Source organism: Schistocerca cancellata, chromosome 2, assembly GCF_023864275.1.
Source record: "Schistocerca cancellata isolate TAMUIC-IGC-003103 chromosome 2, iqSchCanc2.1, whole genome shotgun sequence".
In the NCBI taxonomy this organism is placed as follows: Eukaryota; Metazoa; Arthropoda; class Insecta; order Orthoptera; family Acrididae; genus Schistocerca; species Schistocerca cancellata.
This window is the reverse complement of record NC_064627.1, coordinates 669913296-669935761: the sequence shown is the minus strand read 5'-3', so window position 1 is coordinate 669935761 and position 22466 is coordinate 669913296.

Below are 22466 nucleotides of genomic sequence, written 5' to 3'. Positions count from 1 at the left end.
TTTGCTGACAAAGCTGTGTATTTTCGGCGAATGCTGAGAAGATGATTGCGACGGGAAAGGGGTTCTTAGTGACTGGCTGTTTATATTATGGCCAGTTGGGCTGTGACTTACAGAGAGGAAAGAGGCCATGGCTTAGGCGAGACGACTGGTGAGGAGAGGGAAAACGGTGAATAGGACGGGGAGAGAGGTGAGTATCGATAATGTCATGCGTTTACTTCTGCCCACGTATGTAGGCAACCCAAAGTTCAGTTTGCGTACTTACAGATGGTGTTAAATAACGATATTCCTCGTCCAAAGCTTTATGCTGAGAAACTAACAAAGCATTAGAAAAAGCAAGAGGCATAGTAGAAGGTGGGAAAACTGTGTAGATTATAAGGCAGTTTTGGCTGAATCAAAGGAATAAAGGATTGTAAAAATGGGAAAAGAGAAGAGGAATAGGATAAATACAGCAAAGACCAAAGTGATGAGGATGAGAAAACAAGAAGGTTCTGGCAAAATATCATTGGGTGGGAAGGCTTCAGAACAAGCAGAATCTGTTAGCTACTTAGGAAGTTGGGTGACAGAAAACTGCATCGAAGCGAATCACGGACAGTGAAATGAAAAAAAGAAAACTGCTAAAATTGCAATGGACTGTCAGAGTACGAACGAATAAGTACTTTTAATAGTATAAGAGTGAAGCTAATTAGTGGAAATGATAAAATTGAGGACAAAACTAACGAGTGTGTCATCGATTGCAAAGAAATTGCGTGCAACGAAGAGTCATTGAAGGAATGATTACGGGAAGAGAGAGACAAAAAGATCAAGATTTGGAACGCTGGATGACATTAAAAAAAATCCGTATAAGTGCGAGTAGATCTCGCGGACCCACAGTTCCGTACAAACGTAATTGTGTACGTAGATCCATTGCGGAAATCGAATACATTTACGGTTTTTGCCTGTTGTCGATAACGACACTGGGAATTCCAAGACTTACGAGAAGGAAGATTTTTTCGTGTGGTATAATTACAGTTTTCGTATTTTTTTTCTTTACTTGTACTATTGCTTCTTACCAAATCTCGTGATTCTATATCAACGGGAAGTATCCTACAGGTTTTGATGAGCGAAATCGTGAGTATCGAAATGTAAGACACAAACGGCCTTATATTTTGACTGCTATGACTTAAAAGCTTTAACCACGGCCAAGGTATTATAGACATTAATATGTCACATAAATTGGAACTTGATGGGTCTACCATTCATGAGAAACGGGGGCCTAATCAGACGAACAGACAGACGGTAGGATAAAAATAAGTCAAAACATATTTTTTCGTGTTATATATTGCGAGTTCTAAATTTTTGGATTTATTTGTACTGTTGAAACCTTCATTCTTGCCTAATTTCGTGATTCTAGGTGAACCGTAAGTGCCCTATAGGTTTTGATGTGTGTGTTTTCGAGTTTCAAAGTAGTGGCAAAAATATGGAGTCAGCCATAGTAGAATTTAAAAAGGTTGTACTTGATGGTCTTGACAAAGATAAGTGTGTCACGGGCAAATTTTTTGATCTTTTACCACAAGATCCTATTAAATAAATTAGAAGCATTAGGAATAAGAGAGGTAGCTAATGACTGGTTTCGATCATACCTAGCAGACAGGATAGAAAGAGTGGAGAAACACATACTTAAAATAGATCCAAACATTTAGTAAAACACTTATCAGAAATAAAATACTTTAATATAGGGGTTCCGCAAGTTAGCATATTAGGACCAATACTATTCCTGATATACATCAATGACTTTCCCAGTAGTGTTACTCATGGTGAAAAAATTCTCTTTGCTGATGACAGCAATATTATAGTCACTGAGAAAACAAGAGGACTCCTTGCAGAGAAAGCAAATGAAGCTCTCAAGGAAGCTTACGATTGGTCAATGAGCAATAAAGTGACATTGAACATAAAGAAAGCTAATGCCACGAATTTCAGTCTGAAGAGGCAAATGACAACGTTAAATTAAATGTAGGTGCCACCTCTATTGACTGTAACAAATGCAAAATTTCTAGGAATGAATATTGATTCTCAGTTGAAGTGGTGTGAGCTCACAAAGGTACTTGCAAACAGAATTTCATCAGCATGTTGTGCCCTTAGAATCATGTCATCAGTGTGTAACATGCAGTGTCTGTTGGTTACATACCATTCATATGCACATTCAATTCTTAGCTATGGCATTCTTTTTTGGGGAACAAATGCACAAAATATGAACACAATTTTCAAACTCCAGAAAAGAGCCATAAGAATCATAATCAAAAATGGTAGTCGAGCTCCTTGTAAAGATATGTTCAAAACACTGGGGATTTTAACTGCTCCATGTGAATACATTTACCAGTCAGTTGTACATGTTATATCCTAGCCAGTAATGCCAACCGAGCCCGCTGCCAAAAGGTTGGCAGCATCAAAGTTCGGACGCCGTCCGCATAAGCAGCGCCAGCGATACAGGAAATCGCCGCAAGTCTGCGCGCGCCACCGCTGGCTTCTGGCTACTTAAGCGCTGGAGTCGCGAGCGCTAGGACAGTTCTGTATTCGCCGCTCAGTTGTATACTCGCCACCGATTTGTGTACTTGCTAGTCAGTTGTGTGTTCATCGCAGCAGAGTTGTTGTTTGTCGTCAGCCGACGCTGACCTAGCCGCTCCGACTCGAACTAGACAGATTTCTGTAGACACGGAGTTCACTACTGTGTTTCTGTATCTTCGTTAATAAAGATAAGTACCGACTTTTATTTAATCAGAGTGTTTGGGTTTTCATCTTTCTGTTCACTGTTCCAGCGGACCGGTCGGCCCGCTATTGAAAGTGTGGCGGTGACTTCGTAAGCCGTTTCTACAGCGAAGTGTTTGTCGCTACGAACGCCGCCACAAAAGTACACATCAAAAATAACATTGGTAATTACTGCAAAAACAGTTCTGTCCATGACCATGGAACAAGAGCTTGACTCAACTTACATTTTCCAAGGAAAAATAAACATAAAACTCAAAACAGCATTTTCTACCAAGAAATAAAACTGTATAATAAATTACCAAAAGAGATAAAAGAAACTGCAAAAATACACTTATTTAAAAAGGCAGCTAAAAATACCTGTTATGCAGTACATTTTATACATTGAAGGATTACTTATATAAAACAGAGTAGGGTTTTGGTAAAAAAAATGTTATACAAATAAATAATAATAATGATTACGACACATCCAACATTCCACATAACACCTTCACACTATGTTTTCTTCCTTCTTTTTTCTTTCTAGAAATACTTACCCCCAACTGTGCACTGCACAATACCAACACCTCTTCCTCTTTCCGAACTTAACATCTCACTCATTATAGAGGAATGCTGACTCAGTTTTTTAGGATAGCAAATGGGAAGTAGCGGTACAGAAAATGGCCCAGAGATCACCAGGGTGTGTGTGTTTGTGTATGTAGTGAGTGAAGTGTTATGAAACAATGTGTGTATAGTGTGTACAGTGGCTGATAATGAGATATGAGTGAACAGTGTGGTATTACATTACTTAATAAGTTATTTCTAAAAAAAGTATTGTATATCAGGAGTCAATCTAATGATTGTCTCTAACTAGAAGTTTGTAAATGTGTGTGTATATGAATTAGCGTATCTTAAATTTGTCTAACTTTGTAAATATTTTGACATGTTCTATATCCTTGTAAAAAGAGATCTACAGATGAATAAAACTACTACTACCACTATTACTAGTAGGTGACATAAATGGCCGTACCTTCTGACTACATTGACTTAGAAACTTCCATTTCTTACACTGATAGGGGACCGTAGACCTTAGTATGCGACATAAATTTGAACTTCATAGTCTAACCATTCCTGAGAAAAATGGTTTTTAATAGGGCTGACAGACAGACCGACAACAAAGTGATCCAGTTAGGGTAACGTTTTTACTGGCAGAGTTACGGAATCAAAAAAAGGATGGAGTTTCCAACAGATTAAGGAGGAAGCACAGGACACAGAAAAGTGGACAGCACCCAGTCGATACCTGTCGTAAGGCAGCAGCTGCACAGAGAAACTTGGCCACAACTAAAGAACTATGGAGAAGCCATGGGTAAGAGAAGAAATGTTTCAGTTGATCGACGAAATAAGGCAGTACAAAAATGTTCGGGGAAATTCGGGGATACAGAATGGTAAGTCACTTCGGAATGAAATAAACAGGAAGTACAGTGAAGCTAAGGTGAAATGACTGAAGGGAAAATGTGAAGAAATCGAAAAGGAAATACCTGTCGCAATATCTGATTCAGTGGATAAGTCAGTCAAGACAACCTTCGGGCAGATTAAAAGCGAGGGCGTCAACATTACGAGTGCAATGGGAATTTCACTGTTAATGCGCAGAAGAGAGGGCGGGGAGGTGGGAAGAGTAGACTGAATGCCTTTAAGAGGGGAGGACTTGTGTAATAAAGTGACTGAGGGAGAAATGGTAGTCTAAATTGAAGTCATAGAACGTCGCGTATTTGAGTCAGAATTTAATACAGCTTTGGGAGGCATGCGATCAGAAAAGGCACAACAAACGGATAACATTATTCGGAGTTTCTAAAATCATTGTTGGAAGTAGCAACCAAATGACTATTAAATTTGGTTTGCAGGATCTGTGAGTCTAGACACTTACCACCAGACTTTCAGATAAATATCATCTAACAATTCCGAAGGTAGCAAGAACTGAAAAGTGTGGGAACACTCGTACGATTAGCTAACATATCATGCAGCGAAATAGCTGACAAGAATAAGATACAGAAGAATGAGAAAAAATTGAGGATGTGTTATATGACGATCAGTTAGGTTTCTGGAAAGGTTAGGGCAAAAGAGTTACAGTTCTTACGATGCACATGGTAATAGGAGCAATACTGAAGAACAATCAGGACACATGTATAGGATTTGTCGGTATGGAAGAAGTGTTGGACACTGTACGATGGACGATGTTTTCGAGCCGGGCGGAGTGGCCGAGCGGTTCTAGGTGCTACAGTCCGGAACTGCGCGACCGCTACGGTCGCAGGTTCGAATCCTGCCTCGGGCACGGATGTGTGTGATGTCCTTAGGTTAGTTTGGTTTAAGTAGTTCTAAGTTCTAGGGGACTAATGACCTCAGATGTTAAGTGCCGTAGTGCTCAGAGCCATTTTTGAACGAGGTATTCTAAATTGTCAGGAAAATAAGTGTTCAGTGAAAGACGAGGAATCTAACTATGTACAGGAACCAAGAAGGAAATATAAGACTGGAAGACTGCTCAATCTATACTTCGAAGAAACAATGATAGAAATAACAGAAAGGCTGATAAAATGAAGGGTGAAAGGATTTCAGTGATGAGATTCGTTGATGACATTGCTATCTTCAGTGAAAGACAAGAAGAATTACAGGATGTATTGAAGGCAATGAATAGTCTAATGAGTACAAAATATGGATTGAGAGTAAACCGAAGAAAGACGAAACCAATAAGAAGTAGGAGAAATGAGACTAGCGGTTAACTTAACTTCAAAATCGCGGGCCACGATCTAGACGAAGTGAAGGAATTCTGCTATCTTGAAAGCAAAATAATTTACGACGGACGAGACAAGGAGTACATACAAAGCAGCGAAGCACTACCGAAGAGCCGGCCGCGGTGGCCGTGCGGTTCTGGCGCTGCATTCCGGAACCGCGGGACTGCTACGGTCGCAGGTTCGAATCCTGCCTCGGGCATGGATGTGTGTGATGTCCTTAGGTTAGTTAGGTTTAAGTAGTTCTAAGTTCTAGGGGACTTATGACCTAAGATGTTGAGTCCCATAGTGCTCAGAGCCATTTGAACCATTTGAACCAGTAGCGAAGAGAGGATACCAGGCCAAAAGAAGCCTACCAGCATCAACCATTTGGCTTACTATGAGGATGAAATTTTTGATAATGTATGTCCGGACCACAGCATTGCATAGTAGTGAACCATGGACCGTGGAAGAAACGGAAAAGAAGAGAATCGAAGCACTTGAGATGTGGCGCTGTAGAAGGATGTTGAAAATTAGGTGGACTGGAAAGGTAAGGAATGAGGAAGGTTCTCCGCAGAATCGATGAAAAGAGGAGTATGTGGGAAACATTGACAAGAGGAAGTGACAGGGTGACACCACATCAGTGAAGACCTTCCATGGAACTAGAGGGTGTTGTAGAGGGTTAAGACTGTAGTGGATAACAGAAAACAAAAACTGGAATACATACGGCAAATAACTGTGGACGTAGGTGTAAGTGCTTCTCTGACATGAAGAGGGTGTCATAGGAGAGCCTTCGTGAGATCTGCACCTAACCAGTCGGAAGACTGGTACACAGATGAAGAAGATCGAGTACTTGTGTTGGGTACACGTTCAGCTGGTGCCGTCTGTGGTGCCTACACAACAAACAAATGGTATGGGAGAGTCTTGTTCCTTGTTTTAATGATGGCATTCACTTTTTATGTGTTGCTGTCTTTTTCTGAAATTACAAAGAACTACTTCGGAAAATAAAGATTTTTTCAAATGTAAAAACATGTTCCTGGGTACGTTATGGTCGCGTAACTAATTTGATTCAAATTTAAAAGCATTTCAATCGAGATAACTCATCTTGTAAATACTATAGTTTATAGTCTATCTGTTACCTTACCATTCTACTACACATCAATGATCGGCAAGTTAAATGGAATTAAGCACAGGCATTATCAAAAACCAATTACAGATTAAATACGTTTTGAAATAGGAGCTATGGGAAACTGAAACGAATTTCCATTTTCGAGAGACGTAAAACTGTTAAAACATTAAAGAAATTCACTTCATTTGTTAGTACCACGTGATTCGCGGTAGAAGACCCTGTTTCAAGGTAGAAGATGGTGCACGACGGACGATGTGTGGCTTAACTGTCGACATGTTATATAAATAGCTCTCAAAAACATAGCGTTTTACTCACCATAAAATTCTGTACCTGAGGAATTAAGAATATATTCCCAATAGATTTAATATGTTCTACTTCAATCAGTAAGATTTGAGGCCCCGTGACGTGTGTAGAGACGCCGCAGACAGAGGTGGGATACCGTCCCGACCCTCACCTGCCACGCGACCCCATGGCCGGCCGTGATGGTCCGCAGTGGCATTTCATTTCTTAGCAGCAGCCCTTTGGTAGCAATCGACGGTATCCCTACAGTACAGCAGCACGTCGACGATATTATAGGCCCAGTTTCGTAGCCCTTCACGGCAAGTCTACATGGACTTACATTACAGTTCCAGCAAGAAAATGCCCACCTGCACAGTGAGAGCTTCTACCGCTTGTCTTCGTGCTTGACAAACCCTCCCTAGGTCAGCAAGGTCACCGGATATCTTCCCAGTTGCGAACGTTTGCAGCTTTATGGGCAGGGCACTCCAACCAACTCGGGGTTTTGGCGATCTAATGAACTAACTGCACATAATTTGGCACAATATCCCTAAGGAGGACATCCAACAAGTCTGTCAGTCAATGACGAGCCGAATAACGGGTTACGGAAGGGCCAGAGGTGGGTCAGCGCGGTATTGATTTGCTCAGTTTGTGAATAAATCATCCAGTTTTTCTGAAGTTGTAATTATTTGTTTTCCTGTACACGTACGTCACATCAACCGATTTCCGTGCAGTTCGGATAACTCCTACGTGGTGCATCTTTTTTTTATTTTGTCGTAGAGTCTATTTACAAATTCTGAGTGAAACACAACCTCACGTCTAACAAAAAACAAAACAAAAAATGCTGTAAACAGCTCATGGTGGTTTCTAGTGCTCATTCTTTCACTTGGTTCACTAGAGTGAAGTACCGACCAAAAATCGTGCGTGTTCCTAGGTACATCATCCTCTGTGTACAACTCTTCCTTATCTGTTTGGATGCAACAATAACAACTTTAAAATTTGGTTAAATGGTTAACACATTCTACCGTCACTTCTTGGTATATCACTTTCACAACTTAACTTTCAAATGAAAACACAGACTTTCAAGCTTCTACAGCTGTTATCTGTCCTCCAAAATGAGTTCTCATTCTGCAGCAAAGTGTGCCCCGGTTTGAAACCTCCTGCCAGATTAAAACTGTGTGCTGGACCAGGTCTCCAAATTTGGGCCTTTGCTTTTATGCGCAAGTGGTCTATCGACCGAGCTCTCAAGGGTGAGCTCTTTCCCCGAAAACAGCCTTCCTAACAGTTTAAGGGGCAACAGTGTGGGTGATTGCTGATCTGGCCTTGTAACATTAGCCAACATGAAATTCCACTTTCAGTACTGCCGCATTACTGACAGAGGAAAGAAACTGCAGTTGTTTATTCTCCGAGGACGTACAGCTCTAATGTATGGTTTAATTATCCCTCCTTCTAGATTAAAATAATCTGGGTATAAAGTAGCCCTTCATTCGGATCTCGAGATAGGGACTACTCAGTAGGATGTTGCCATCAGAAAAATAAATAAATAGATAAATATGAGGGGCAACAGTCTGCCAAGCACTTCATAACAGTTTGCAATGTATGTATGTAAACGTCAGAGCATGGACTGTTGGATCCCTGAGTGCACTAGGTAGCTTGGAGAACTGGAAGAGATAAATGGCTTTGTTGAAATAGGATATGGTGGGAATTATAAAGGTGTGTAAATAGGGTGGCGGGAAGAACAGGAATTCTGATCATCTGAGCTCAATGTTCTCAACGGAACATCGAACACGTGTTATTCAGAGATAGGTTTAATAATGAACAAGAGAATAGGAAACCCGGTAAACTACAACGAATTGCATACGGACTGGATTTTCATAGCCAAGAAAGACGCAAATCCACGACCCAGTATTGTACATATGTATTGAAAAGTATTAGCTCTGCAGGCGAGGAACAGACTGAAAAAAATCACGCTGAGATAAACATAATTATTCAGTACAGTAAAAGACTGGATTGAATAGTAGAAAAGAAAGAGAATGAACAAAAAAATTTCACGCAGTAAATAATTTAGTCATAACCAACACTTGGGCTTAGAACCAAGAAAGAAGGTTTTGACGGAGAAAAGGCGTGGAAACACAGAAACGTTTCAAGTACGTTTTATTAGGTAACACAGAGATTTAAAAACCAGGTGTTAAACTACGAAAAATTTTCCGGTGCAGATGTTGTCTCTGACCGTAATTTATTGATTATGAAGTGCATGCTAAACCTGAACTAATTACTTGAAGGTAGGTAACTAAGGAGATGGAACCTATAAATGTTAGAAAAGCACAAATTATTAAGAGTTTCAAGCACGATTAACTGAAGTAGTGGATATGTCTGCAATGGAGGAGAAATAGGTTGATGAAATACAATGCATGTACAGTGTAATCACAAGAAATTCAGAATCGACTGACAGCTTCTTCATCGTATTACTGAATGAGCTATCCTGTAGTAAGTGTAATTTCTTCTTTCAGAAATTGCGCTCCGATGCCGATACTAGCGTGCCCTGTCAGTTCCCGTATGCCTCGCGAAAAAGGCCATTCCTTTTCTGCACAGCTAGCGTGACAGAGTTTAATGTACTAAACTGCTGATCAGAATTATCAGAAATATTTTCGAGAAATGCGTTTACTGTAGAAACTACAACGACGTTTCGCGTTAATTTTCAGTAACTGTAAAGTGAGGGCCGCGACAAGATACAAGTTGTTTCCCCTGTCAAGAACGTAACTTGGCGGCAATAAACCGTGAACTGAAGCCTGCCTGCGATTCTCAGCACCATTAAGCAGTGTTTAGAGGCCAAGTAATTACGCGGAGACACATCACCAACCTTCAAGGACTTGGAGACTGATTGTGAAACTCACTTTATTTTTTGTATTAATAACCAGCTGAACCTGGCATGCGTTGCAGTGCCTCTTTTTCTTTCTGAGTAGGTGCATATATACGAAGTAGACACAGTAATATGTAAAAAATAAATAAAAAAAATTTTTTTGTGCATTAAATTAAATTTGAAAGAGTTTATTAAGTGCTTTGACGTATACGAGTGCAATGTCTTTCGTCTTTCTATTTTCTGCAAAAACTAATTTTTGTGGTGTCCCACTAGTGAGCATGCGACCTACAAATGACCATATGAAAAGAATGGAGTGTCCAAGTGTAATGCTGCACACTTCAAGTGATTGACCTTGTGCCTTGTTGACGGTCATTCGGAATGCAAGGTGAACGAGGAACTGCAGTCGTTTGAAATCAGGTAGCATGTTGGTGGGAAGGGTGGGAATACGTGGCATCAACGTATCTCTTTCCTTTGCTTGCCATTCAGTGTAGTCGCTTCTATGACGAGTGGAATCAGTTCTTTTAAAGGCGAACCTGGTTCCATTGTCCAATATTGCAGCGGGTTGTGGTGCTGGCGGTGTAATATATTGCTTAGCGTCGTTGGTTGCTGTACTACGGGTCACCAGTTCGAACTCAACCACCAACAATTACGTGTTATTTACCACTTACGGTTCTGGAAGATTCAGGAAATACACAATGTCATAAGCAATGATACAGGGTGTCCAGAAAAGGACTCCCTGATTTCAAAATTAAATATCTCGAAAACAAAGATCGATAGAGGAATGCAGTAAACGGTATGTTTATTGTGAAAGCTGTAAGAAGTTTATACAGTAGTTTGAAATAATAGTTACAAAATCTGCTAACAGATGGCGCTGTAATCGCCATACGTAATGCCTAGTATAAATAGTGATCAGAAGTCCAGAGCGATCAGTTCCACTATTGAAAGGTGAAAGGAGGTTAGCGTGCCGAAGGAAGAGATTAAAACCATGTACTACAATGAACAACGCGTTTTTCTGGTGCTAGAGTACCACAGGTTAGAAGAGAGTCCTACGGCAACAAGGCGAAGTTTTCAAGCACGATTTAATGTTCCAAAAGGACCCGATGCGAATACCATTCGTACGCTCTTCGCAAAATTTCAACGAACAGGCAGCGTAACTGAGGATCTAGTGGGGCATGTTGGCCGCAAACAAACCGCAGTTACGCCTGAAAATATCGCCACAGTTTCTGGAATTATTCAGCGAAATCCAATGTCATCCGTCCGTAGAATTGCATCTGCGACTGGTTTGAAGCGTTCCAGCACGCAGAAAATACTGAGAAAGAGCCTACACATGTTTTCATTCAAAATTCAAACGCACCAGGCCATACCCGTACGAGCTGTGCAACAAAGGGTTGCCTTTACTAATCAGATGCTCACAATGATCGATAGTGAAGGATTTGATGTTGGCTGCATCTGGTTTACAGATGAAGCACACTTCCACCTGAATGGATACGTGAATAAGCAGAACTGGCGATTTTGGGGTTCCGAAAAGCCATATTGTTGTGAAGCGAAACCCCTGTATTCTCCTAAAGTTACTGTGTGGGCTGCAGTATGCAGCAGAGGCATTATTGGCCCTTTTTTCACTGGTCCACGTTACGTTGCAATTTTGGAACAATTTGTCGCCACACAGCAAGCGTTAGAGGATCGACCAGGTACTGAATGGTTTATGCAAAATGGAGCCCGACCACATCGGACCGAACAAGTGTTTCGCTTTCTTGAGGAATACTTCGGGAATCGAGTCATTGCTTTGGAATATCCCAAATTTACTGGTGCAGGCATGGATTGGCCTCCATATTCGCCGGATTTGACTCCCTGTGACTTTTTCTGTGGGGCACAGTGAAAGGCATGGTCTGCCCGAAGCATCCCGCCACGCTGGACGAGCTTGAATCGGCGATCTCTGTGGCATGTGAATCCATTTCGGTTGAGACACTACGAAATGTGATGGCGAATTTCATTCTTCGTTTGCGCCACCTCTGTAGTGCCAATGGTGAACATTTTGAAAACATTGTGATGTGATTGTTTGCAAAGATTGTTTTCATACGATTATTTCACTTATGTATGCTGATATGAGCTGTACAGCGTACAGCGCCATCTGTTAGCAGTTTTTGTAACTATTATTTCAAACTGCTGTATAAACTTCTTACAGCTTTCACAATAAACATACCGTTTACTGCATTCCTCTATCGATCTTTATTTTCGAGATATTTAATTTTGAAATCAGGGAGTCCTTTTCTGGACACCCTGTATGTTGCAACATGTGTAAACGGTCTGCCACATTAATGTGACGATACCTGTGTTTGACGTCAACGTGCAATAACCAATCACAGACGACAGGTGGCAGCACTAGCAGTGGAGGGTTACAAAGCGTGTCTGCTTCACGCGGGAAACAGCGCAGTCGTTTTCTTAATGCGGAAACGGAGCGATTTATCTGACCTCCAAAAGGGCATGATCATTAGCTTTCCGGCCAAGGGTGGAAGCATTTCCGCAACGGATAAGTTCGTGAACTGTTGCCGTGTCGCCTTAGTTGAAATATACCAAGCGTGGCAAAATGGCGCTACCCAAAACCGATGCCGACGCAACTATGTTCCAGCACGGGTCATAGATGACAGGGGTGAACGACAGCCACATAGATGTATACGGGCGAATAGGCGAGCAACTGTTGAGCAACTGACCGCCCATGTGAGCCAATGGGCTACCAACAGCGTATCCTCAACGACGTTTAGCGATCGTTGCTGCGTATGTGCCTCCGCAGCAACCGTCTGTCTCACGCAGCCTTGCTGACCAGTGTTTATCAGCAACAAAGGCTGGAATTTGCCCGCCAAAGCCGCAACTCGACGTCCACTGTGTGGCGACTGGTGGCCTCTTCTGATGAGTCACGTTTTATGCTCCATCTGACTGACGGGCACTGCCGTGTAAGACGTGAGACTTCTAAATGCGAACACCCTGCAACAATCGTCGGAAGGTTACAGGTCGGAGGAGTGAGCGTTATGGACTGAGGAATGTTTTTGTGGCATTCCCTGGGTGATCCCGTCATTTTGGAAGGCACAATGTTTCAACACAAGTAAGCATCTATCCTTGAGGACCACATTCAGGCCTTTGACAGGTAGTCGCATTAATATGACTAGACACGGTATCTTTGCAGTGTTTATATATTCTGGCTTATCTATAGCTACAGCTACATGATTACTCTGCAACTGACAAGTAAGAGCCCGGGAAAAAGTTCATAGATCACCTTCAAGGTACTTCTCTCCCGTTCCACTCTCGAGCAGAGTTGTGTTGCGATGATCACCTCTTCCTGCGTACGTGGGTGTCAACAAAATATTTTCGCATTCTGTAGAAAAAGTTGGTGACTGAAATTTCATGAGAAGACTTCATTTTAATATTTGCCACCCGAATTCGAGTATTAAATCCGTGGCACTCTCTCCCCTACTTCGCGATAATACAAAACGAGCTGCCCTTCTGTGAACTTTTTCGATGCCCTCCGTCAGTTCTATCTGATGCGGATCCCATACTCTAGAAGAGGACGGACAAGTGTAGTGTAGGCAGTCTGTTTAGGAGACCTGATGCACTTCTTAAGCATTCTTAAAACGCAGCTTTGTTTACTTTCAGCACAGTGTTTTATAAACAGCAGCACTCTCCAATCAGGAGTTCAGTTCTTAGCTGTACATTGCTGAGTAGATACGTGTTGAACGTCCCCTTAGAGAAATTATACATGACTGTGTTTAAACTGACACACAATATTTTTAGCGCAACGCAATCTGACTTTCAAAAATCCCTACAAAAGAATGGCCCTGACTAACATTAACCTATACCTTTCACAAATCACTTACCTCACCAAAAATCTTCGTTACTCGAACTACTGCAATACAGCGAGCGCCACTACTGCCAGCTAAATAAAAGATTCAAACTACTGAAGGCACTAACTACTAATAGGCATAGTTAGCAAATGAAAGATTTTTATAGAGAACAAACAATGTATTTACCTCAATAGTGTTCAAAAGTCATAATGTATATAGTAGTTCATGTCATCCAGTCTTACAAATTTCAAAACTCCGCCATCTCTCTCCCCACATCCATCACTGCTGGCGGCTCACCTCCAACTGCGCAACGCTACGCGCTGTTAGCATCAAGCTGCCCAACACTACACTGGCAGACAACAATGCAAACTATCCGCAGACTGCACACAGCACAGCCAGTGATTTTCATACAGAGCGCTACGTGGCGTTACCAATAAGAAAACCCAAACAGCCTACTTACAGCGTCAGTAATAAATGCACTTTTAGTGCTAAGTGTTGTAGTTCGTTACCGACACTGCTTTCGGATGTGGATTTGAATGTGGTTTCGAATGGTACAGTTCGGAAGAGAATGGTTCAAATGGCTCTGAGCCCTATGAGACTTAACATCTGAGGTCATCAGTCCCCTAGGACTTAGAACTACTTAAACCTAACGACATCACACACATCCATGCCCGAGGCAGGATTCGAACCTGCGACCGTAGCAGTCGCGCCGTTCCGGACTGAAGCGCCTAGAGCCGCTCGGTTACCGCGGCCGACTTTGATGGAGACGCCGGGTACATGAACACATCTGCATCAGCATGGCTCCAGTAAGCAAACTTAAAAGGCGACGTCTACACAGACAAGAATCGGAATAAAAACAGTATTTCTTTCCTAAGATCCATATATTCAGGAGACTGGTATATTCTAAAACAGCAGTAAGTCACCTTCACATCAGATATCATTCAGTTTCTCCTGGAGACACTGGACAAGGCCCGACGAAATGACTGAAGCAATTAGACCGAGCCACCAGGAAAAATGACATGATATGTTCGGCAAATGTGCACTTTAATTTCGACGACAGCCCAGCAGCGGTCCGAGGATAAGGAAGAGAGGCTTAATAGGTGTGACAAATTCGAAGCCAAACAGGAAAAATGAATTGGTTATACCAATTAGCCAACGATTATGTAGAGTGTCGCAAGTTGCATGACGGATAAGTTGAGAAGATGCTACAAGATCAACTTTAAGAGAGTCCTTGACCCTCTCCATTGGTCCCTCTAAAGGAGGAGGAAGGCACGCGGCGTCTCTGCATCGACTACCTACGACTGAACAAAATCACAAAGAAAGATGTCTATCCATTACTGCACATTGATAACCCTGGGATACTTGAAAGGAGCAAAGTATTTGTCAGCTATGGACATGCAGAAAGGCAATTAGCGTATCAAGATTGACAAGGCTGACTGTAAAGAAGACTGCGTTCGTAATTCCTGATGGGCTGTATGAGTTTAAAGTTTTGTTGGTTGGGCTGTATAATGCTCCAGCCATCTTTGAGCATATGATGGACAATCTACTCCGATACGTTAATTGCATGGTGTGTCTCTGCTAACTGGATGACAGCTGAAGACAAGGAAGCCACCTGATAACCATAATGAAACGCGTTAAGACCTCAGGCCATTTGTCACTCAAGAAATAAAAATCTAGGGGCACCTAGTGAATGGCGATGGAGTACGCTCTGAAGGAAAGAAAGTAAAAGTAGTCATATATTTTGCGACTCCTCTGCACATTCGTTGTGTGGAACGTTTCTTTGGAATGTTTCCATACTATCTATGATTCATGTAGGACGTCTGTACTACAAAACGTCTCTTGCAATAAATACTGCATGGAGTCGCCAAATTTTCCTGGAAGGAGGCGCTAGAAAGGTCTTCATTTTCCCTTAAAGATGCGCTAATACGTTCGCCAATCATAGCTCTGTATGCCGTCAATGGTGAAGGCAACTTCGCCGCGCGGGATTAGCCGTGCGGTCTCAGGCGCTGCAGTCATGGACTGTGCGGCTGGTCCCGACGGAGGTTCGAGTCCTCCCTCGGGCATGGGTGTGTGTGTTTGTCCTTAGGACAATTTAGGTTAAGTAGTGTGTAAGCTTAGGGACTGATGACCTTAGCAGTAAGTCCCATAAGATTTCACGCACATTTTTTGTGAAGGCAACTTCACACTGATGCTAATGGCTATGCGGTTGCTGCAGCTCTGGTGCAAATTCAGGAAGGTGCTCAAAAGATGATAGCTTATGCTTTCACGGTACTCTCCAAGTCAGAGATGAACTACTCTACAACAAAGAAAGAGGACCTTGCAGTTGTCTGGGCCGCCATTTTCCAGCCGAATTGATTTGTCAAACAATTCACCATTGAGACGGACCAACATTTTCTATGCTGGTCAACTAACCTGAAGGATTCACCAGGTTGACTGGTTAGAAAGGCACTGAGGCTTCATAAGCGCGACGTCACATTGGCAAACAAAAGTGGATCTACATCTACATCTACGTGATTACTCTGCTACTCACAATCAAGTGCCTGGCAGAGGGCTCAGTGAACCACCTTCACGCTGTCTCTCTACCGTTCCACTCTCTAACGGCACTCGGGAAAAACGAGCACTTAAATTTTTCTGTGCGAGTCCTGATTTCTCTTATTTTATTGTGATGGTCATTTCTCCCTATGTAGGTGGGTGCCAACACAACGGCATCAAGCAATCCTTTGATGGAACACGGCAGTGTGCATGAAATCTCAGTCGTTGCTGCGTTAAGCGACATTGTTGTAGATCAGTAGAAAGATTCGGCACTGCGGAAACCATAGAATTTTTGAAGGAGGAGAAACCAACCAAAGAAGAAATCCAGTTAATAAATGGAGCATTGTTTAAGAGGAATTATGATCCAGTTGGATGGAAATTGTCGCTCGTCAACCCAGCACATCTATGGCCAGCTACCACGAAGTATTTCCACGATGCTTTAGTATGTGGTCATCTGGGATTCGTGAAGGCTACAGACTATATCAGGCGCATATATAACTGGCCAAGTCTTTTAATGAGCAAAAGTCGGTTGTGTTGGGCGTTATGGGTCAGACTATCGCCTCAATTTGTTGCAAATAATAGATAATAAATGATTATTGTGATGTGTTTTATCGTTATATAGTCTGTTGTGTATAAAAAATAAGAGCTGACTATTGTGATTTGTAATATGGTTCTATAGTTTGTTGCGTTTAAAAAATAGTTTGTAGAGAGCTGATGAATGAAGGAAACTGGCATTCGTTCAGTGGCAAGTGTTCCCTGCGTGGTGGCAACACGAGCAGTATGTACAGGGGATAGCCAAAATAATGTGAACAATAGTAGTAATGGGAGGGTTGTGTTTGACAATAAAAACGCAAGTAAGGCTCGTGTCGCGCTGGACTGTACGTGTTCATTATGGACTAGGCATCAGTGCAGGTTGTTTGCGAGTAGTGCACACTTCGTACTTGCATTCAGAGGACGAGGTCGACGTGCAATGACAGATCTAAAAGAGTTCCAAAGAGGGCAGATTGTGGTGGCTCGATTAGCTGGAGCATCAGTAAGGAAGACAGCCAACTTATTGAATTTCTTCATGCAATAACTTACCAACAGCCGTATGCATTGTAGAAATTTATTTTATGAACTTCTTATATGCTACCAGTTTCGGCATTACGTTGATGCCATCTTCAGGCCCCACACGTCATAGTCGTAAAATCGCTATACACGGAAGGAGCCATATAACTGGATCCGTGAATCAAATCGCTATGCAAAAGCTCTTGGTGGCCAGGTGAGTCTGTGTCGCCTCAAGAAACACATGCCAGCCGTTGTCCCACAGTCCATAATGGATCAACAAAGAACTTATTCGCAGGAGAGCTTCTGTAAAGTTTGGAAGGTAGGAGACGAGATACTGGCAGAAGTAAAGCTGTTAGGACGGGGCGTGAGTCGTGCTTGGGTAGCGCAGTTGGTAGAGCACTTGCCCGCGAAAGGCAAAGGTCCCGAGTTCGAGTCTCGGTCCGGCACACAGTTTTAATCTGCCAGGAAGTTTCAACTTACTGAATGTTTCAGGAGCAACTGTTTCAACAGCCATGACAGCCTACACAAAACATGGGAAGACATCATCGTGTTAACGTAATAGTGGTTGCAAATCAAAACTCAGTGACAGGGATCGTGTCAAAACAACACAAAACTACGGCGACTGTCTGGCAAGAACTCCATAAAGCGAATATTCATGGACGAGCTGCTATACCGAAACCATTAACGATGACAACCAACGCAAAGAAGCGTAAAACATGGTGTCAGGAGCATAAATCCTGGACGACTGATCAGTGGAAACACGTCATGTGGTCTGACGAATCAACGTTTACGTTATTTCCAACATCGGGCCGGGTCTACGTCTGGAGAACGCCAGAAGAAGCTTACAATCCTGAATGCTTGACTCCAACGGTTAAGCATGGAGGTGGAAGTGTGATGGCTCTGAGCACTATGGGACTTAACATCTATGGTCATCAGTCCCCTAGAACTTAGAACTACTTAAACCTAACTAACCTAAGGACAGCACACAACACCCAGTCATCACGATGCAGAGAAAAATCCCTGACCCCGCCGGGAATCGAACCCGGGAGCCCGGGCGCGGGAAACGAGAACGCTACCGCACGACCACGAGCTGCGGACAAGTGTGATGCTGTGGGCAGCCATGTCATGGTATTCTGATGGCCGCATCATTACTCTCAAAGGCCGTGTTACAGCCAACGAATATGTGAACATTTTAGGTGATCAGGTACACCCCATGATTCAAATGTTGTTCCCCAACAATGATGCTATGTTTCAGGAAGATAATGCACCCATTCACGCAGCGAGGACAGTACAATCGTGGTATGAGGAGCATGCAACCGAACTGCGGCATCTTCACTGACCAATACAGTACCCGGACTTGAACATTTTCGAACCCTTGTGGGCAATATTGGAGAGTAGACTCCGGAGCAGATATTCGCCTCCCTCGTCACTACAGGAGTTAGAAGAGGTTCTGATCGAAGAGTGGCATTGCATTCCACCGGAGACCATACAATCATTATATGCCAGTATTCCAAGAAGAATCGTAGCTGTGCTACAGGCTAATGGTAATCCAATCCCTAATTGATAAACCATTCCCAAGTCAGTAGAGGTGTTCAAATTATTTTGCCTATCCCCTGTAGTTTACGTCGCACCGTTGCTGATCACTACAACCGAAAACGATGGTAGAAAACCACAATGGGCTAATTGCTGCAGGAAATAGTGGCATTGTTCAGTTACGCATTTTTAATGGTTCAAATGGCTCTAAGCACTATGGGACTTAACATCTGAGGTCATCAGTCCCCTAGACTTAGAACTACTTAAGCCTAACAAACCTAAGGACATCACACACATCCATACCCGAGGCAGGATTCGAACCTGCGACCGTAGCAGCAGCGCGGTTCCGGACTGAAGCGCCTAGAACCGCTCGGCCATCATTTTTAATGGCTCCACTTAGGTTTAACATGGCGGGTATTAAGGAGTTGTACCCTTTGTCAGAGTAGCGTTCTTGATGTCGTACAACTGGTTATCTTTCCAAGAGATTGGTTGCTCCATGGATAGTCGGTTTTGACAATGCGTGGTGTGGTACTTCAGCTGCTTAGTTTGACTTTAGGCCAGTTTCGTAGTGATGCATATAGTCAGCGCATATTTTCTTCTATAAAGTTAGTCTGGGTTCCTACCTAAAGTTTGATTCAGTTGATATTCCACTTGTTGGAATTCGGTGCGGAGTTGTGAGATGTTGTTCAGGGCGATATTGTGTTTGGGGCACAAACAGTTAGTCTGCGGTCTTGTGTGATTTAGGTTCTCTCCTTCTGTATATTAATAGGTCCATAGACTGATCCTGGCATTTGGCTGGAGACCTATATGGTATCGGCTTTAGTGCCCGGTTCCGTATTGGAGGAATAATAGTATTGCACAGAAGCTTCTTGAGTGGAAGAGCGGTTTCTGTTTGTATGAGAAATGGCTAGTGTTATAGTAAAAAGAGCATTGAGTATGCTAAGTCGACTCAAGTGCAGTATTATTGTTTTGTAGTCTCCATTCAGACTTGGTTCCGGAAAGTAACAGTGTTGGTACAGATTTGTTTGCCCCAAAACAGAACGAGATCGAGGCCCGAATTGGCAATAGAGAATTTTATGACCTGAATCATTAATTTTGAAACACGAACAACGTCATCATTCTCTTCACAGAATCCTGTGTCGATTGACCAAACTTCTGTACCAGTAGAGGGATTGAGTTGTAACCAGTGACCAACGCCTAAACAGGATGGGCTTTGCTTTCTTGTGTTAAATATAGGGTCAAAGTGGCGGGGGCAGTAGCTTATTTTGTTTTTTATGCGAGATTGTTAACAGAACTTCGGATACACCTCCAGCACAGCATGGTGTGTAATTGAAAATTAAGTAATAAAGACTCGCTTTTATCAGCATTCAGTCAATATTGACGTTAAGATGAGAAGATCGCAGTAAGGACAGAATAAAAAAGAAGAAAGGTTTATTTAATTTCAAAGTACTGAGCTGAACATTAAGGTAAGCACCTAGTATGCAGAGTATAAGCAAGTTTGTTAAGTAAGTATTAACCCAAGAATATTTCAAAGATAGTAATTTACCTGGAGAGACCAGTAAAGTTGATTATACGCTATTAATATTTAAAAGCAATACCAAAGAAAGAAAGCTGTTAGACTGTGATTTATCTATTAAAATGGCGACAAGCTAACTAGAAACAATACAAGATATTGAAAGGAGAAAAGAATTAATAAATAAAGGAAAAATACACTTTTGCAGTTAACCCGCAAAGCGAACGACGTGGCTGTGGATTATATCACTGACTCTGTTATAGGTGTATCTTTGCCTGGTGGACAGATGTTTAAAACAAAAGAAAATTAGTGAAATCGCTTCAGTGTTTCGCCTACTGGATAAAACGTGTAAGGTGGTATCTTAAAGGTCAAAATCCACAATATATTTAGCGTTTACTAAGAATTGTTCAAGTATACGATAGGTAAAGGGAATTTTATGGCTTTTGGAAGCTATGCTGAGTGACTTGATCGGTGATTAATACTCAAGGCGATGTAAAAGTTTACATTCCTGGTGTTCATGCTCAACTCTATCTGGATACTAAGCTGACATTAATACTCAGATTTTTAATATTCACAGACCGCTTATCGCACAGCTATATGCGATCACTTACAGATTACCTGTAGAGCTATAATACTGTACATTAAGCTTACGCGAAACGTACGTAGTCTGACGGTTCTGTTAACATCATACCGCTTAGGTCAGGATTAGTAATATATGAAGAAAAATATTATGCTATAGGAACTTGGAATATATAGATTGCCGAATCGTAATTGTCTTGGTTCTACGTTAGTTCATAAGTCATTTTGTGGTTAACCACGACTACGTTGAAATTGATTAGAAGCACTGGAGTTCGCATTTATATAGGAACATTAGTATTCTTACACATCGTAGCCAATATGAGGAGGCAATATTGGCATATTCCTAAACCCAAGCCGTTTCTAAGTGACGAGGTTGTCATTAAATTAGGCTTTGTATTAACTATTAAAGGTTTGCACACAACTGTTGACACAGCGTTTTATCGGAAAGGTAGCATATAGGAAGGATGTAGTAAGTTGATAAAATAGTCTTCAGAAGTATCAGTAATCTTGAAACAAAACTAAAGGAATCAAGACTATTTATATAAGTATTTATATATGTAAGATATATTTATGCATAAGACTGCTGATACAAGAGATCGAACTGAACTAAAATAATTTCTTCATTGGGAGGAGAGTCAGATTATTTTCGTAGTGTAGGGATGGTACCTTCTAGTACCATGAGAGTCTCTACCGATCCGTTTGATACTATGTTAGTCACTATAAGGGATGACAACGATGGAAGCACGTGCAGCTTTTACCTCTGGGCCTTCAAGCACCAAACCCTTGTCAGCAGTGCCATTCCGCAGAACAGGAATCGATCTCTTGGGGAGTTCCCTAAGTCGACAAAGGGCAATCGATGAATAACAGTCTGTACTTACTATCTCACCTGCTAAGCTGTCATCCAAGCTGTGCCGACTGTCGAAGTTCCAGATATTACAAAGGCCATTGTAGAAGACAACATATTCAAACAAGGAGCGCCCCGCATGATGATCCCTGATGGTGCAAAGTTTTTCTAGTTGGCAATTGGATCATAAATAATTTCAAGTTGCGACGTCACCCACAGGATGACAACTGCCTACCACCCACAGACGAACAACGTTATAGAATGCTCTTATAGGGTGGAATAGTACAATGGGAACATACACTCCTGGAAATTGAAATAAGAACACCGTGAATTCATTGTCCCAGGAGGGGAAAACTTTATTGACACATTCCTGGGGTCAGATACATCACATGATCACACTGACAGAACCACAGGCACATAGACACAGGCAACAGAGCATGCACAATGTCGGCACTAGTACAGTGTATATCCACCTTTCGCAGCAATGCAGGCTGCTATTCTCCCATGGAGACGATCGTAGAGATGCTGGATGTAGTCCTGTGGAACGGCTTGCCATGCCATTTCCACCTGGCGCCTCAGTTGGACCAGCGTTCGTGCTGGACGTGCAGACCGCGTGAGACGACACTTCATCCAGTCCCAAACATGCTCAATGGGGGACAGATCCGGAGATCTTGCTGGGAAGGGTAGTTGACTTACACCTTCTAGAGCACGTTGGGTGGCACGGGATACATGCGGACGTGCATTGTCCTGTTGGAACAGCAAGTTCCCTTGCCGGTTTAGGAATGGTAGAACGATGGGTTCGATGACGGTTTGGATGTACCGTGCACTATTCAGTGTCCC